General features: G+C 36.1%; 1 long non-coding RNA gene across 12 annotated transcripts in view; it reads right to left on the bottom strand.

Moving 5' to 3' along the window:
- The window catches only part of LOC137045543 (uncharacterized), a 407,625-nt gene that overhangs the window by 54,438 nt on the left and 336,075 nt on the right, over positions 1-17,112 (bottom strand). For all 12 annotated transcript variants that reach the window (XR_010898800.1, XR_010898803.1, XR_010898799.1 and 9 more), the window contains one exon: positions 10,192-10,234. This is a non-coding gene — a long non-coding RNA (uncharacterized lncRNA). The remainder of the gene's footprint in view (positions 1-10,191; positions 10,235-17,112) is intronic.

The following is a 17,112-nucleotide window of genomic DNA, read 5'->3' on the forward strand; positions in this document are numbered from 1 at the left end:
TATTAATCGCCACTGGAGGTCCGCAGTTCTCTTATCGATAGGACGTTTATATAAAGTCCTCCAGCTACCAGTAGGGGGAACATCAAATCCTTCCATCCCTTGCCATTTAGAGTCTGAGACGCTTTTTAATGATTCAAAATGCCTCACTTTTACACAGGTCTGATACATTGCTCTTTTTCCAATATCAGCAAACAAACTAAGTTCTGGAGTTTTAAAACTCAGCAACTTTCCTTTATCCTCTGGCCATATCTCCACAGCTGCCTTTACACTCAGACTTGGAAACTCAACCATCTCATTATTACATTTCTTCTTTGTTTCCTCTTCCAAAAAATCTGCAAATGTTGATGGTATTACAGATAAAAATTCAGTCCTTAATCTTTCTGCGACTCGGAGTGATTTAATACCAAGCTTTGCCGCAATGTCTCTTGAAGGCAACCATTCTCTCTTACTCCAAAGATGAGAGACTTTTATAAACTTAGCTTTCACCATAGCAGTCAGCATGGAATGAGAGTTCAAGATGTCCATAGGTAATGTGGGATTATACAGGAGAGGTTCTTCTTTAATCCATGATCCACTTGCAACTCCTTCTTCACGAACAGTTCTCAGAACATTCCAGGATTTCAGGACAGTTTTATAAAACGGAGTTAACTCGGCTAATATCTCATCATTTAATTTCATTAAAAACAAGTGTCGATCTAGTCCCAGTCGTCCTCCTCTCCTCAAAAGACCACAAGCCACATCAGCCCAACAGACATCTTCCCCATACAACAGCCTCTGGGCAGCTTGTAGTCTAAAAACAGCAATCCTACTGTCTACATCAATTAAACCTTGCCCCCCCTCATGAAGAGGCAGGTAAAGTACTGCAGGTTTCAGCCAATGCTGACCTGTCCAAAAGAACTCAACAATACATCTCTGAATGTCCTTAGTGACAGCAGCAGGGGGGTCCAATACAGTCAATTTATGCCACAAAGTTGAAGCAACAAGATTATTGGCTATTAAGACCCTTCCCCTATAGGAGAGCTGAGGTATTAGCCATTTCCAATTTGATAACCGGAGACACACTTTTTCCAATAATCCTTCCCAATTCTTTTTTTTATATGTTTCAGAGCCTAAAAACACTCCTAAAAACTTAAAACCATCTTTGCGCCATATAATATTATTAGGCAGCTGTGGGACATTTAGCCTCTCTGAACCACACCATAAGGCCTCACTTTTTGTCCAATTTATTTGTGCTGATGATGCTCTCCCATAACATTTAAGATTTTCTAAAACCACTTTAATATCATTATTGTCCCTAATTATGACCGTTACATCATCAGCATAAGCTGATAATTTCACATAATTTGAAATATTTGACCCTTCAATGTGTAAACCTGTCAACTGTTCTCTTAATTTGCACAGTAGGGGTTCAATCGCAAGACTATAGAGCTGCCCTGAAAGAGGGCATCCCTGTCTTATTCCCCTCTGTATTTTAATAGGAACACTTAACCCTCCAGCTACTTTGACCATACATTCAGCTTCATTGTATAATAAATTAACCCACGAAATAAACCGATCTCCGAAACCAAAAGTCTTAAGTAACTCAAACAAATAGGCATGGTCGACTCTGTCGAACGCTTTTTCTTGGTCAAGTGATATTAAACCCAAATCAACATCATTATACATTGCATAATCTATTACATCTCGCATTAAAAATAAATTATCTCTAATACATCGCCCCTTTACACAATAAGATTGTTCTTTCATGATTAAAACACTCATATAATTATTTAATCTGCTGGCAATACATTTTGAAAAAATTTTATAATCCATACACATTAATGCAACAGGTCGCCAATTCTTCAAACAATATAAATCACCTTTTTTTGGTAACAAAGACAACACTGCTCTATTACAACTCTTAGGTAAAGACCCAGTCTGTATTGAAAATAAAAGCACCTCAAAATAGTCTTTTCCGATCACATGCCAGAACTGTTTATAGAATTCAGCTGTTAGACCGTCTAGACCAGGAGCCTTCTCTGATGAAAGATCTTTGACAGATTTAGTCACATCTTTGAATGTGATTGGTAAATCAATATCCTCTCGTTGCTCGGGCATCAAACTCTTAAGACATGAAAATAAATCTTCTTTACATTTAGAATCTGTGACATTAGCTGTATATAAATCAGAATAAAAATCAACAGCGATTTTTCTCATTTCACAGGGATCATAAGTAACAAGACCGTCATCATTTTTTAAACCCACCATCATCTTTCCTTGATTAGTCTTTCGCTCTAAATTAAAAAAGAATTTAGTGGGTCCGTCAATGTCTTTACTTTGAATAAAACGAGCCCTAACAAGGGCACCTTTCACTTTGTCATGCAATAAAGAGTTCAACAGAAGCTTTTTCTCTGAAAGGGCAGCTTCCAACCAGAGTCCATTCCTTGCCATCATTTTCTCCTCTATATCAGAGATCTCATTTTCCAAGTCCTGTATCCGAGTCTTCAATGTTGTGTTTGAATATGACGAGTATTGCTGACAGAAAACTCTAATTTGCACCTTTCCAATGTCCCACCATTGTTTTATATCAACATAATGTTCTTTTTGCATTTGCCATGACTCCCAAAACAATTTAAAATTTGCACAAAAGACAATATCTTGTAAGAGTTTATTATTAAAATACCAATACATACTCCTTTTTCTTTCCTTTAACAATACAAAATCCATGGTTACCATTTTATGATCTGAAATTATATTTGGAATAATATTAACATTACCCACTCTATTACTTGAATCACGTGTCACATAAAAACGATCTAACCTTGCAGCATAAACTTTGCCATCCGTAACTTTTACCCAGGTATATTGTTTAAGTGATGGGTTTTTCGCTCTCCAAATATCATCGAGATTCAAACTCTTAACTACTTCAGATAATGCAAGTGCTGATTTATGGTGAGGTTCCTCAGCATTTCTATCCATGTTAAAATTCAAAGTGCAATTCCAGTCTCCTGCCATTATAATTACGTCACTTGAATTAAGAGCTTTTAAAACACGACCCAATTTCTCAAACAAAAGAACTCTTTCTGTTCCACCATTAGGGGCATACATATTAACAAACAGAAATTTAAAATTTTGTATTTCGGCTCTTACTAGAAGTAATCTTCCAGGTTCTATCTCATGTCTAGATATAAGTTTTGCCTTCAAAGTTGGATTAAACAAGATCGCTACTCCTGCACTAAAATTTGAGCAATGACTTAAAGCATATTCCCCCTTCCACCACAAACCCCATTCAGACTCATTACTCGTATTACTATGGGTTTCTTGGAGAAATCCTACTGAAATATTCTTAATATGAAAATACTCTGATACTAAAGCCTGCTTTTTCTTATCCCTCAGACCATTCACATTTAAAGAGCCTATTCTAAGATACTCCATTAAATAGGAAGAGTAGAAAAAACAGTAGAAGAAAAAGGAAAAGAAACACAAAACTATATATGAAGCCATAATTTTTATTTAGCTTTTCCTCGATTCTTTCTTTCATTCAAATTCCTTTTACCCTGCCGCAACACTGTTATATACTTCTTCAGTCTGTACCGTTTCTGTTGCGATAACACTGTATGATTGTATGTTTTACGTGCCCACACCACAGAAGCAACAAACTTCTCTACGTCAGGGAAAAAATCTCCTATTTCTACCCTTTTTCCTTTAGTCTCGTCCAAAAACGCATTTATCTGTTCCACAGAGTACAAATCCTCATCAATTTTACCGAGATCCGACAAATCTGACAAACTCTCATCATCCTTCATATCATCCTGGCTCTGCGTCATAATATCAGAAGCCGCATCATCCTCCTCCATATTACTACTCTGCTCACCACTGCCACAAAGGCCTACATGACTAACTACATGTTGCTCTCTTACAACTTCAGTACCATTTACATTGCTACAGCTTGGCTTTTCTTTATCAACATAGTTTAAATCACTCACAGCATTCTCACTCACCTCTAATCCATTGGCCTCACTCGTCTGTACAACGGGGTCTCCGTCCAAACCTGACTTTTCCTCTCCTGGTGTCTGTTTCCCCGCCACATCCTCACGCACCAATTGTTCATCCGTTTCAACAATAATCCTAGGTTCCTCCGAAGTTGTTTTCTTTTGAGGGCATGATAGTCTTTTATGTCCATACTCCCCACATTCAAAACATCGCAGGCTTTCCGTACTAGCAAAAATCATGTACGAACTGTCGCCATCATTCACTCTAAACGACACATCCAGTACTTTATCAGAAGAACTCAGAAGCATAAACGCTTGTCTTCTAAAAGACATAACGTGCTTAAGCGCGGGGTTCTTCCCAGCTAACAGGGAACGTTCTCAGAACGTTGGCTAACGTTCTTTGAAAGTTCTCTAAACGTTATCAAAAAACGTTCTCGCAGTAACGTTATTAGAACGTTGTGCCAACGTTTTTTGCTATAGAGAAACGTTCTAAAAACGTTAGCTATAAAACGTTATTCTTACATTGTTAGTGGAACGTTTTAAAAACGTTACTACATTAAAAAAAGTATTAGTCATTACAAATTAGTCATCAACTTTTTCTTAAACTTCAGATATATCATTTGTATATCTAGAGATAACTTAATGACACTTAAATGCTATTTTCGTGTATATATTAATTTTTTAACAATCAGAAGTAAAATCTTGTAAACTAATTGTGTACTAAATATAAATGTAATATAAATGTAAAAGTCAATTATAAAAGTGGTTTTAGCTTTTTTTAAGAAAGAATAAGTTGTCAATAAACAAAAGCAAGTACAGTAAAGGAGAAAACAGGAATATTTTATTTGATCATACTCCACACCCTTATAAGAACGTTATTTAACGTTCTTAGAACCTAAAGAGAACGTTAATACAACGTTCCACAAACTGGACATTTCAACGTTCCTAGAACGTTCAAAAACGTTTTTAGAACTTAATGGGAACGTTAGGGAAACGTTCTTATAACCTAAAATTGTTAGCTGGGTTACATCCCAAAGAAACTGTTTTTATCTCACTTACCACTTTTCCGAATCTCGTAAGCGCTCTCACTATGACTTCGTTTTCAATGAATGGAGGGACGTTTGAAATGATTACTTTTGTTGCCGGAGCAAACAGCGGAGTAATATTAACAAACATTTCCTTAACCCACAACCCGTTCTCAATTACTTTATTGACCAAAGCTTCCGTTTTGAGAAAGACTACTACTCCTTTGTTCATTCTCGAAGCTGACAATATATTCTCATAGCCCATCTGCTCACCAACCGCTAACAAAACATCTTCCACAGTAGCACTCGCCTCTGGCACACACCTGAAACCATGGCGGAGAGATAATGACGTCCTTCCACCTGTGGACGCCATACCTAACGCCAGATACTCCGTGCAAAGCACGGCACAACTTTTATTACAACTCTATATTAATATTAGATAGTAAACACAAAAATAAAGAATAAGAAAAAACAGAAAGAAAGTTATAAAGAATCGCGTACGACAGAAAACACGCTCTCAGACACGCACCCTTCTCACTCCCAACACGCACTCAGAGAGAGAGAGAGAGAGAGAGAGAGAGAGAGAGAGAGAGAGAGAGAGAGAGAGAGAGAGAGAGAGAGAGAGAGAGACATAAAACAGGCCTGTGACAAATCAAATAGCCTCTGAGCTCAAGGCCCTGTGCTTGCTTTGCTGCCTCATAACCTTATTTGTTCTGAATATCGCAGAATAATAAATGATTTCTGTCACACTTTTCAAACACCCGTGCAACTTGCACGCCGTGTGTATGTTGGATAATGTACACAGAGGGGCCTATCTGGAAGGAGAAGGAGTTTAGCAGAGAGAGAGAAGAGAGGCTGAACATGGGATATATTTGATTGTCATAAAAAGGGTTCAAATTATAGAAGGAAATCATGTTTGCATAAAAAAGGCCGCTGCAAAAGGGAATGAGAATGAAAGCACTTCTTGTCTTCAGAGATTGCTGCTATGCAGTCAGTGTTTTTCTTTGTTTATACTACATTATTACATCACTGGCAGACCTCAAATACACAGCTCCTATTGGTTTATCTTCAGTAGCATGTAGACAAAACCATTATCAATGTGATTCAAAAAGCAGCCATTTAGAGACTTTAGAAATATTTTTGGTGACTTTATATGAATATAAATGTGAACTAAATTTGCATAATAATAATAATAATAATAATAATAATAATAATAATAATAATAATAATAATAATAATAATAATAATAATAATAATAATTATTATTATTATTATTATTATTATTATTATTATTATTATTATTATTATTTAAAACTGATGCTAACCAGAGTTTTATATTTTAGTATTATAGTATTTATTCATATTTGAATTTATTAGTAATTTTAATACTTTTTATAACATTACTATTTACATTTTATTTAATTTCAGCTTTATTTCAATTAACTGAACATACTTTACTTTAAAAACACTGATGCAGTTATTAACATGTCAATGATTTGCATTTAACTACAGAAACTGCATTTTGGTTTGTTGACCCGGTTCACAACAGAAGTTTAAGGTTCAAGGTGACCCGAGCTGTTCTTTGTAAGTGTGATTTTAACATATCCAAGAAGCTGCTTTGAATGTTAATTATGCCTGACAAACCTCAAAAAAATATAAAATAAAGAAACAAGTTTCTCCTTTTTTTGTGGAGGGGGGGATGGGGGTGATTAAATAAAATGTTCTTGGCGTTTTTTATCTTTGAATTATCCACCTTTGTCTACTTTGACTGTCCCTGAATATTCAAGAAATGAATGTTGGCAGAGAGAAGAAAAGATATTAATTAAGAGTAGATTCTGCATTGACTCAGACTTGTACATAAGACAAAAGGTTAAGTAAATGCCAGGGCTGCTATGTCACCTCAAACAATGAGTATTAGCTTTGGAATCATTAATGTCTGCTGAGAAAACACAGTCAAATTGGAGTCTTGATTGCCAGAAAATGTGAGGCCAGGGCTGTTTCATTTCAATCTATAGTTAAATTAGCCTCCGACAGCGGGTTGAAAACACACAATTAACTGAGCTAGGTGGGGCGTAGGGGAACAGCACCTCTAATGCACCGCTAGATTGAGATTGAGCCAGGCTTCCAAATAAGAAACATCTCATCGGCTTTACAAATCAAAGAAGGGGCTCCCAGGCTCCCAGTCATAGAACCCCGCTGGTATGAACTCATTGTCAGGGGCTGACTCTCTCAGGACAGTTGATGGAGATGAATTTTGGACAAAAAATTGGCATTTCTGTGCATTTTTACATGTACAACTCATCAAGTAACCAAACGGCATCATGCTATAAAAAAAAATTAGGCAGCGCTGTCATCGCAAAACTGATGAACATGACAGAGAGTGAGATGGAACAAATAAACAAATGAGCAGGATGAAAATATATAAATAAACGGTTGAGGTGCTCTGAAGATTTCCCTCTTTAAACTGATAGAAATTGCAGAGGCATTTGAGCAGTGCCGAGGTAGCGTTTCCAAGCATATGGCGTTTTAATTCCTGTTTGTCTCATCTGGGTAACTCCGGCCCGGCAAATCTCCGACTCCATCCAGGGAAATATCCGAAGAAGTAAATGCTTAAGAACAAAGGGCTTCAATTTCCTCTGTAATGGGGGTTTCATTCACCATATTTTCCACAGAATTATGAAACAGTTCGCTCGCTGATTTATTTGCAGTTATCATCTCTGCCCGTCTTTTCTCTCAGCGCTATATGGAAATTAACAGACATTTCAAAAGTGTCGTCTTTCCACAAAACTGCTCCATCAATAAAGCGCACAAATAACACAACATTTCGCTCGTGACACCAAACACAAGACCGTCCTGAACAAGCGGCATTTTTAATCATGATTCGCCTTTGTGGCTGTTGACAGCTAGTGAAGTATGACTAATAAGAGCGGTGTTGTTGCTTCCCCGCTGAGGTGGAATGGTCTCTTCAGACACAGAGCCCTGTAGATCATAATAAATTTCATTGCGGGATGGCTAATAATCTCACTGTTTCACTTTGGTGGCAATCACAGCTACTACAACGTGTCATGATTCACCAATTAAGAGGCCATATTTCTTCAGGCTGCCAGTGCAAATGGACAGCAAGTATTGGTGAAGTCAATAGACGCTAAGCTGAGCTCAGTTTCTCACTCGCTGTAGCATCTAGCTTCAGGTAAACATCCTGTTAGATTTTTTATTTTATTTATTTTACCTTTATTTAACCAGGTTAATCGGTTGAGAACAGGATCTCATTTGCAACCGCGACCTGGCCAAGATAAGGCGCAGAGTACAAGGCGACATAAAATTACACATAACATACCAACATTAAAATGCACAATCATAAATATAGAGGACGTTCAAATTTCAAATAAAAAGTTCTAGGCATTGAGCAAATATAAAAATATGCAAATAGATGCAATAACAGCCATTTCATTTAGTACGTGCAAAAATACATTCTACTGTTTTTGCAACGAGCATCAACATGTACAGTGGTCTGTTAGTAAATCTGATATTAAACCTTTAAAAGTAGTGATTGAAACAATGGATTCTAATTTAAGAGATTTTTGTAAAATGTTCCAATCATTTGCAGCAGAAAATTGAAAAGAAGAGCGGCCAAAAGAGGTGCGAGATTTTGTGGGGTCAAGAGAGATATATTTACTCGAGCGCAGGTTAAATACAGGCACTGTTATGGTTACTAAAGTACTTAGGTAAGATGGTGTTTTACCTAATATGGACTTGTAAATTAACTGATACCAGTGATTTAGGCGCCGGGTGTGTAACGAAGGCCATCCAACAAGTGAGTAAAGAGTAAAGTGTTGGGTGTTGTATGATTTAAGTATATATGTATAAATATATCATAAATACAGACACATACTGCTAACATACTCATCTGAAGACACAATGAGTTGTTCATGGAATATAAGCAGAACACTTATATAACCTATAAAGCTTGAGGTTTGTTTTTGTTTTTTAACTCACAGCTTTTAAACTGCCATTTAAAAAATAAAAAATAAAATGGCCCATTCAAACCAAAGACAATAATGATAAAAATAACGATATAGCTTAGCAAAAGAATAGCAAAGTTCACACCACAGCTATAACGATAACGGCACAGAGACTTATATAACTTCAATCACTTTCAGATCGATTTTATCTAGCAGATGAATGATAAAAATATTGACAGCCAATCAGAATCCATTCTGCTTTAAAGAGCTTGCATTTAAAGTGACAGACGAACACTCACTAACTGTGTTGGGAAAAGTTACTTTGAAAAGTAATTTATAAAATATTACAATATCCCCTAAAAAGTAACTAAATGCATTACCTGGTTACTTTTTAAGAAAAGTAATGTTTTATGTTACTTTTGCACTACTTTTCTCACCTGGGCTTGGTTTGTTTGATTTTTGGGCAAACAAAAAGACCCTTTCACATCAAAATTGAAATAATAAGGCTGAATGAAATGCCCATTTCCTTCAGTAAAGGGTGCCGCTCAAAAAAAAAAAAAAAAAGAATAGGACGCAGGAGACAAAAGTTTAACACTTTACTAATAAAATCAAAAATCAAAAGTAATTTTTGTCTAAGGTTTAACTGAAACATCGCAGGTCAGCAGGAAGTTGGTCAATAAAGTGAGGTCAATAAAGTAATATTAAATGCATACAAATAAAAATATTTAGTTAAAGCACTTCTTGTCTAAATTAAATATTTAAACATATTTAATTATCGAAGGGTTACATAATATTCTGATCTGGAATTTCACTGATATTATTCAGTTTAAGGAACACTGAATCTTTTTTATGCAAGTGAGGTGAGTAAATGTATGCTCACATTTAGTCTAGAACTACAATAACCATCATGTCCAAACACTCTCACACAACCACAACGCCTCTGTATTTATTCACAATTTCACTCAACATAAGGACAAGAGAGCTGTCAGTCAATAAATGGAAAAACAAGGTAACTTTTGTTACTTATTGGAAAAAAGTAACTCAGGTATTTTGTTGTCAATTGAAAAGTAATGTGTTACTTTACTAGCTTCTTGAAAAAAGTAATCGGATTACGTAACTCGAGTTACTTGTAATGCGCACTGCTCGCTAGAATATACAATATCAACACTGGTGTGGATGACAAAACAATTAAATGAACATCAGTGTGTGCTGAAAGAAGAAAAAAAAACTCACCGAAATGTGGTACGTCTCAAGTAATTTCCAATCAATGGTTCAGCTGTGGAAAGACATCAATAAAAACATTCAGCGTCATTCAGCGTCCATTTAGTTAACTTTAGAAAAGAGAAAAAATATACGCTGATATTGTAAACATATTTTGAAATATCTGTACTACATAAAAAAAAACAACCTTTGTTTTAGTTACCCTGTTACTGATACCTAAATTATTTCATATTGTTTGAATAAATTATTTATTTATATATTTTTTTCAAAAACAGGCCATTTTCTTAAATACACGTATTATGACATAATACTTAGGCATATATTTAGCACAAGTCATATAATGCAGCATTGTGGCATCCTCATCTGCTGCCAGATGCCACCACTCATGCTTGCGAACATGCTCCTCCACTAAAACACTGCAGCGCAAAATGACACAAACCCTCTGCTACAGTTTAAAGGCCTGCAGAGAAGAAAGCCAGAAAGCGACAAGGAGAGAGAGAGAGAGAGAGAGAGAGAGAGAGAGAGAGAGAGAGAGAGAGAGAGAGAGAGAGAGAGAGAAAGAGAGAGAGAGAGAGAGAGAGAGAGAGAGAGAGAGAGAGAGAGAGAGAGAGAGAGAGAGAGAGAGAGAGAGAGAGAGAAAGAGAGAGAGAGAGAGAGAGAGAGAGAGAGAGAGAGAGAGAGAGAGAGAGAGAGAGAGAGAGAGAGAGAGAGAGAGAGAGAGAGAGAGAGAGATGTTTGTCGGCAGTGCCCACACAACGACAGCATCGATGCTAACAAACAGACTGGAGCCTCACTTCCTGTAGCACATCCCTGAGCGAAATAACTGCGCTAGTTATCTTGAGGGAAAACTCACTACTGTTTAACAGACTAGGACAACAAACAAAAGTAAATCTATTGTTTATTCCGTCTGCGCTCGCATTACATCACGGCTTCAATTACAGTATTTTGGTTATTACTGCCAGTGCTGTCTCCCTCTAATGTGACAGCTGTTCCCCAGTTTTACTTTAAATGTTTGTAGGTTAAATACGGCGTTTTGGATAATGAGAACAATAGGAGAGAGGAAAGCCCCTGGGGCCCTGTACACTGCAGGGCAGTCTGAGGGTCTGGCCTGGAAAATCAAGCTGAGATACAAAAGCATGGGAATCAAAATAAATAAATAATATAGAGAAATTGGACAGAGAAGCGTCGACCCCTGGTCCCCTAGGAACATGTGTGCCTCTGATCTGCCTAGTATTTCAAGAAAAAGCAAGGTCTTGAACCCCAATCCTTAGACACATAACAAAGCACACTTTGCAGCTGCCATGCACAACTATGAGCTCGGAGGCCTGAGAGAGTCCCAAGACAATGCCCTCTCTATCAGCCCCAGGACAAATATCTAGACAGCAATATTTTCTGCTTCAACGACTGCACTGCATGTAACTGTGAGTGCGAGAAGGGAGCGAGAAAGTGAGAAAGAGTGTGCCAAATGATTCCTTTCATAACTCATACACACCTAAACAAACATCAAAGGTACATGGGCACAAATCAACAAGCATTCCTGTAGAGATGGACATCACATTTAGCCCGTCATGTGGCTATATGGGTAACTATATTGAGTAATATTACAACAGACACTTTAATTTTTGACACATTCCAGTGTACAGTGTACTACAAAACAGTATACTTTGTTGTTAGTGACTTGACATGGTCACTAAAAATAACATGCAAAGTAGCTAAACACATTTTTAAAACAAAAAGTCTCTACCCACTATATAATATGGGGTTTTAGATTTCTTGACCTTCTCAACTATGAAACTATTAAATTATATTGTATTAATTTGATATTTATCACAACAGTTATAAAACAGATCATGTTCCTTGTTCTTCAATCTGATTGGCTGAGAGCCTTTTACAGCCATGCAATATTCTGATAATATCACACATAAACAGTTTCACAATTTATGTCACTCCACTTGTTTCAGCTGGAACTATACTGAAGTAATTTCTCACAGTGAGCGTCAATGGCGGAGGAGCAAACCCACTATAAGTTTACAAATACTGCTGATGTATTTATACTGTTACTGTACATGGAATGTACAGTTAGGCAAGAATGTAGTTGTTTAGACCTCAAATATGCAATTTATTTATATAAACATAGCTCTTATTTGAAAATTGGTTTAGACGTTTTTTCGAGATGTGAGCTCCAGGCCGTCAGCAGACATTTCGCTCTCATGTACCCGCAAGAACAGCTTTATCTCTGCCAGTCCTCTGGGAATGTGCCGCTTATGTAGATAGTGGTTAAGCATGAGATATAATTCTTTTTTGGTATATCAAATGGGCAATCGTTGGTCTTATTAATCTATTACTTGTTCCAGAGCAAATCGATTTCCTAATGGCAAAGTTAAGTTTCACGACTTAATATTTTTTATTTTACTTAAATCCTGTACTAACTAGAGTGCTGCTTTAGTCATTTTGACTGAATTGTTTGACTTTTATAATGACTATTACTGTTCAATAAATACTGTTTGATTTCATGTAAATAAAATACCATATTTGGTATTGAGAAAGGGCCTGTTAGTGATTGTGATTTTGACATTATGCCATTCGCTGACAGCAAAGTCTTTATTAGTGAGTCAGTAGCAAATACTTTTATATTGAAAAGGGACTGAAACAAGGTTGTAAACAACAAGGACACTATTTTTTACTGTAAAAACACATTATAAGACACAAATAACCAATACATTAACTAGTGTTGTCATGGAAATCATCTGAACTATTAAAAGAATACTAAGACAAAGAAATTCTCATTGGACATTCAAACTGATTTTTTTTATTATGAATATAAAATTGACCTGAAAGATTAATGTTAAATCAGATGCAGGTAATGCATTCGCTTAGTCTATCTCTCTCTTCCATAATACTCTGCTCTGCATGAGACAATAAGCTTTAGTGAAGCATCTCAGTGTTCCTTCATTGCTTGTTCTAAAGGGACATTTAGAATTATTAACGGAGGCTTAGGATCAACTGTTAAACTGTCAACTTGAGATTTCTATATGTGGGGGAAGGAAGCAGTTCAGAGCAAAAGAGGGTTTTTAAAGACACCATAGTTGTTTCTAATTTATTTAACACTTGCGATATGGCTCTATATCAGGGCGGCTGTGATTGCCTGCTGCTCTGCCTAATCACAGCAGTGTAGCCATAATATTTATTTAAACACCTCTTTTCACTGACTATCTGTTGAAGTTTCAGGACCTATTTACCCTAAAGTGTGTTTTATGCAAAGTGAACAATAGAGAACACCTATTGGAAGGGCAGTGCCTCTGAACATACTTTCTCAGTGACACAATGGAAGCCATCTCTTAGTGCAGGGGTGTTTAAACTCGGTCCTGGAGGACCACTGTCCTGCAGAGATTTGCTCCAACTTGCCTCAACACACCTGCATGGAGGTTTTTAGTATGCCTACTAAAGGTTTAACTCTTTCCCCACCAGCGTTTAAAAAAAATTTGCCAGTTGCCAGCTACCACCAGGGTTTTTGACCATTTTCACAAAAAATGAATAGCCCACAGAATATGTTGTTCTATGAATATCGGAGTATGCAATATACTAAAAGAAAGAGCTGAAAAAATAAATGTTTAAAAATGTTTTATGCTAGCTTCTTACATTTTTTTATATCAACACTTGAATAGGTGTAAATTTCATAAAAAAAGCAACATTTTGAACAAAAAGCTGAGAAAATCAAGTTTTTGTGCAGGACTTCCAGATCCGATTCAGAGCGATGATCAAACACAGATGGAGTAGATCGAGTCCATCAACACCCCTAATGCTTGCACAGTCCTGTAGCTCATCCTGGGTCAACAGTTCATTCACTAACATGAGGCAGTTTTGATTTTTATGATGTTTAATGTTGATGATCACCTTATTTTTCATATGATTACAAATGATCACATGTTTTACTACGTCCTACTCGCGTGTTTTGATCAGGAGATTCAGTACTCAGAACCCCCCCCCCACACACACACACACACACACACACACTCACAAATTACGGAAAATTCCGTGTTTGGTGGGGAAAGAGTTAACAGGGTTGGAATTCAACTCTGGAGCAGGACTGAACCTTAGTGGGTCTAAACAAATAACCTTTCAGTTACCACTATAACTTTTTTACTCTATCCCACATAACCCCAGTATGTATTACAGATGCAATAAATATGCATTTATGTAACAACATTTAGAAATAATAGGACCATTTCTTGTAATAACAGCTTTCTAACTTCCAGAATCAAAAGGATCTGACTTTGCTGTACCTTCATGTTATTTATTAAAACCACACTGTAAAAAATTTATTGTCAAATTAACAGTAACTTACTGGCAACAATTATCCAGTAGTTGCTGTATTTTATTCAACAGTAAAATTACTGTAATACTAACTACAGTAGTATTAAGCATACCGTAAAATTAAAAACATTATTTTACTGTATTTTTACCATGTTGAAGTACAGTATTACACCGTTGATTTTTATTAATACTGTATAGTAGTATACAGTTATGAAATGTTATTTTTATTTTATTTTATAGTGCTGCTTTGTAACCGGTAGAATATGTAGAAAATCTACTTTTAAAGGCAAATAGAAAAAGAACAATTGAAGCTTTAACTGCACAAGGTTTATTGTTTATTTTGAAACATATTTTTAATACATTAGTAATAATAATGTAATATAATACAACAATTAAAAACAAGATTTATGAAAAATGTATAATTTAACCAGTGAACAACTGGTTACATTTCATCATGTAAAAATGATCCTGAACAGGTAAAAAAAAGAAAAATAGACAGGTTAAGATGAAGGCCAGGTGAGGGAAAAAGTGGGAGCAACAGCACTTCTGATAATCCTGCAACGAAAGATAAGCACAAATCAATCAGTGGCAAGACATACAACTAATAATCAAAAAACATTTTTAGGGGAAATAATTTTGTGCCATTAATTGCAGCGGAATATCATAAATCAGCATAATTTTGTCTGATATTAACATTTGTCAATGTGTTTTTTATAATTATTTGAAAATTAGAAAAGGATATGTTTGCTGTGCTGGGTTAGTAGTACCTTGGCTGGTTTGCCATGGGTAAATATCACACTAAAACTGCAGTTAGCATCAAATATGTCATGTTGAGTGGTTTATTAACTTATTCATTCAAGTTCAAAACTGCTGATTCTCTTAGAAACAAAGCAAGTGGCGGTTTTAATAATAAATTATTAAATCGTTCACTCAAATGGTTCGTTCAAAAACAGATTTATTCAGGAACAAAACACTGCAGTGTCGCTTTAATAAGCTCTGCTCCGGCTTGGTTAAAACGTTTTTTGTAGAAAAAGAGCAAAAACAGACACACTCATGTCTAAAGTGTAATTTATCACTTTATGTAATTTATTAATATTTTTTTTGGACTGTTGTTTAAAATCAATTAAATTATCATCACATTATTGGGGAAAACGTCTCTCTCGCTTTATCACGCATTTTAAACTTTCAATGCGTCCCCCACCCCACCCACTTGAGTAACCAAGTCAGAACAACAATTACGATATTATAGCAGACAATAATGTAAATGTCACACCTAGCTTTGTCTTTGGGGGAAAAAATGACTTTTGAACGCTTCCCTCAGTCCAGATAGACTGAGGTAACCTTAAATGAGCGCGCAACTGCACAAGGTCCTGGCAGATCGCCAGTCCAGGTCATTAAAGACGTACAGAATAAAGTTGTGATTTACACGATAATAAGCGCGAATAAATTGATAAGAGCAATCGAAAAATTTTTTTTTTAACAATAATCCGAGTCCAAACCTGTGGTATCAGATTTCAGTTTCAATTCCAAACCCTAATGAACGCGCAGGCGCTGGTAAATGGCAAAAAGATTCATGTTAAATTATTCTGACCTTATAAGAGTATGCAATAAATCACATTTAACCTTACTAATCATGTAACGTTAGGCTATAAGCTTTCAACATGAAGGAAATCCGCTCTTGCCTTACATACGTTAATATAGAACATGCCGTGGGCAGTTCTTATTTAAACTAACGGTAACCTGTTACTGATCATTTGATTGCATTAAAAATATATAAAGATTCATCACTAACCAGATATTTATGGCGAACACTTTGCTGACAGAGACAACGACGCGATGCGGCCTGCGCTCTCAAAGTTGCTCAGGGAACTGAAGAGAGTTCTTCTTCATAAAATGGCAGCTTGATGTTATTTTTCGCGGTCATTTCGTACTACTGTATTTAAATGAACAGTATCATGTCCCGAACTACATTGTACACAGCGTATAGCAAAATGTTGAGAAATAAATTCAATATCTAAATCGTGGTCAGCTATTCTAAATAATTTTAAATTATTAGAATCCATATAAATACAAATGCTACTTACCAGACGAAGTTCCAGGTCGGCAGAAAAGACTGATGATGCACTGTCACGACAGAAAATCTTTCAAATGGCCTCTTGTGCACCAGCACCCCCCACTGACATAAATGAAGACTTTTAATAGTCATCCAGTCCTGAAAATGTTTTATTTGTAGGCGATTTTACCTGCAGAATTGTGTGTTGTGTTTTTCGCGGTCAATTTGCACTGCTGTATTTAGATTTACAGTAGCTGATAATTTCCCAGAATGCACTGGAAATCTACAGTAAAATACTGTGAACTGTGTACACAGTACATAACTGTTGAAAATACAAAATAATACTGTGAAAGCAACAAAATCTACAGTAACATAATGTAAATGTGTTATACAGCAAGACACTGTTGAGAAAACAGTATAATACTGTGAAAACAACAGAAATCATTTACAGTGCATACAGGCCTCTAGGAGTGAACAAATGTAACAGCTAAATGCCTCTGATGTCCAGGGAAAGCCACAGTGCAGGTTGCAGTAGGATGTAGGCCAAACCCTGACTGTGTGTTAAT

The sequence above is a fragment of the Pseudorasbora parva genome, chromosome 17 (genome assembly GCF_024679245.1).
Source record: "Pseudorasbora parva isolate DD20220531a chromosome 17, ASM2467924v1, whole genome shotgun sequence".
NCBI lineage: Eukaryota > Metazoa > Chordata > Actinopteri > Cypriniformes > Gobionidae > Pseudorasbora > Pseudorasbora parva.